Raw genomic sequence first — 2,470 nt, 5'->3', positions numbered from 1 at the left:
GGCAGGACCACCCGCCCGAGCCGTGCTGCCAGCCCAGCCAGCCCGGCCGGGCTGCTCTCCTGGGAGCTGCTGGACGCCGTGTCCCTGCAGGCACAGAGCCAGCGTGCCGTCCCCTCCTGGGACTCGGCATGGCCTCTCCCAAAGATCCCTGCTCCACACTGGGTGCCGCCCAGGAACCAGTGCCGGCCTGGGACAGGAAGGGTGAGGGGATGGGGAAAGAGGAGGACGGGAGGGAGCCCACTCAGCCCACCCACCCAGGCCCAGGGGATGCATCTCTGCCGACAGAAACAAGGTCGGTAGCACCCAAAGCTGCGGCAGGAGAGTGGGTGGGACACAAGGATGGAAGGGGGCAGCCGGGACCCTGCTCAGCTGCTCCTTTCCTGGGAGCCTCCTGCTACAGGACCTGCTCCGTGCTACAACCAGGCACGGGTCCCCCCAGGGAGGGTCCGGAGTGTCGAGGGACTCCCCCAGGTGATGTGCTCTTACTGTGTCACCCTGGCTGGCCGTCCCCGCTGTCCCCGCCGCAGAGGGGGCAGCCCCCATGGCCCCGCTTCCGGACTCGCTGCTGTGACAGCGGCACAGGCAGTGACACAAGCGGTGGCACAGCCAGCTTTCTGGAGTGACAGGAGCAAGTGTCTATCTCCCAGACAGCTGCATGGCTGCAGAATGGAGATGTGGGCACCGGAGCAGCCTGTGCAGGCAAGACGCAGGGAAGGGTGCTAGCTACAGCCGTCTTGGGTCCATCCCCTTCTCCGGGGTACAGCCCAGATCAGCCTGGGACATCCTGGGTGGGAAAGGGCTAAGGAAGCAGCACGAGTGCAGCAGGGGCTCCCCAGAGCAGAGGCACAGACTCAGCTCGGAGGTAAGGCTGCTAGGACATCCCACAGGGGCAGACACCGCTCTTGTGGGGCAGCCCTGCTCCCCACAGCATGGCCAGGAGGTCACTCAGGGCTCTAATGAAGGTGTCATGGCAGATGGAGGGCCTGGGGCAGCTGGCAGGGAGACCCTTGCTCAGCCTCAGCCTCACCAGACCCTTCACCTTCATCTGCCGTGGTGCCAGCTGGCACAGAGGGCTCAGCACCCCCAACACCTTCCTGGGAGAACTGGGGGTGTAGAGGCCAGACTGGGCCGTGGGATGGGGCAGGCTGAGAGCCAGGAGCTATGGCTCCATGGTCAAGAGCAGGACAGTGTTGGCAGTGCCACGGGAACAGCCCAGGGACATGGCACACCCACGACTGTGCCCAGCATCGGCACTCTGGCAGTTCCACCCTGCACACCCGGCCTCCCTCTGCCTCTGCTCCCAGGCCTCACCAGCCCTTCCCAGCCCGGCTCCCATGGCAATTACACCCTGCCCAAGCCCATCCATCACGGATTAGCTATTTTCTATCAGCATTTATCTCCAGACAATCTTACTCCTGCCGTGACAGCCTGATGCCTCGATCACCCTCCCTCCTGCTACCAGGCAGCCCTGATAAGAGGCTGCTGTATCTTATCGGGCTCCCCGGCAGTTACACATTAATGGTGCCATCTCCGGGCTGGGTGGGATGAACCCAGCCCACCCTCGGGCTGGAAGCAAGCAGCACTGGGTGATGCAGTGATGGCTGCTGAGCACAGAGGGCATGGGCAGGGTGGGCAGGCTGCAGGGAAGGGCAGGCTGTGCAGCTGAGGTTCCCAGCATTGCCCCAAAGCAGACGTACTCCAGCAGGGCTGGGGGGACAGTCCCTGCCCCCAGCCCAGGGCAAAGAGCAGCTGCTATCACTGCCTGCACTGGACTGTTTGCTCTCTCAGCCCATTAACAGAGCTGCCTTATCCGGTGGGCAGGGGCCAGCGGCAGCCCAAAGCCCACTGGCCAGGCAGGGGCATCGATCATGGGAAAGGGAGGGGTGGCCCAGATAACCCCTGCAGACAAATGGGTTTCTAATGGGGTCTTAAGCCTTGCACCCCCCATCTCCAAGGGAATGGGGGAATGTCATGCGGGCAGGACCCTCACGTCACTGGGGCTCTAGCTTTGCCTGCACCCTGAGCACTGGCAGAGCCTGGGTGCAAACCCTTTGCTGGAAGGTGTAATTCCAGCTGTCCTGTGCCAGCAGACCATGCACTGCCCAAGGTGCATGCTGGCAGAAACACCCATGAGGAATGAGGACCCCATGCCCATGGCACTGCCTCGTTGATGGCACACCTGGCACCTGGGTACAGGAGCTCTGCCAGGGCTGCAGCATGAAGCTTCTGGGGTGTCCTCTTCCTTAAACCCCAGCACCCCAAGCATACTGTCTTGGAAGAGAAGAGTGGGGAGTGGGGTGGCACAGGATAGGAAGCAGGGTCCCCTGCCCCATGGCAGAATAAGCGCTGGGGTGCCTGGTGGGATGGGGGCAGCAGGATTGGTGAATAACGGTGACAGCCTGTGGCCACAGCGCCTCGCCTTGGACAGGCGAGCCGGCCCTTCTAGAAAGCATCACCCTGGCGGCACACA

At 63.2% G+C, this 2,470-nt stretch overlaps 1 protein-coding gene across 1 annotated transcript in view; it reads left to right on the top strand.

Annotated features, from left to right (window-relative positions):
• Positions 1–2,470, top strand: part of SFRP5 (secreted frizzled related protein 5) — a 9,845-nt gene that overhangs the window by 4,446 nt on the left and 2,929 nt on the right. The window lies entirely within an intron of this gene.

This window comes from Geospiza fortis, unplaced genomic scaffold (genome assembly GCF_000277835.1).
Source record: "Geospiza fortis unplaced genomic scaffold, GeoFor_1.0 scaffold130, whole genome shotgun sequence".
In the NCBI taxonomy this organism is placed as follows: domain Eukaryota; kingdom Metazoa; phylum Chordata; class Aves; order Passeriformes; family Thraupidae; genus Geospiza; species Geospiza fortis.
This window is presented reverse-complemented; position numbering and strand designations above follow the sequence as displayed.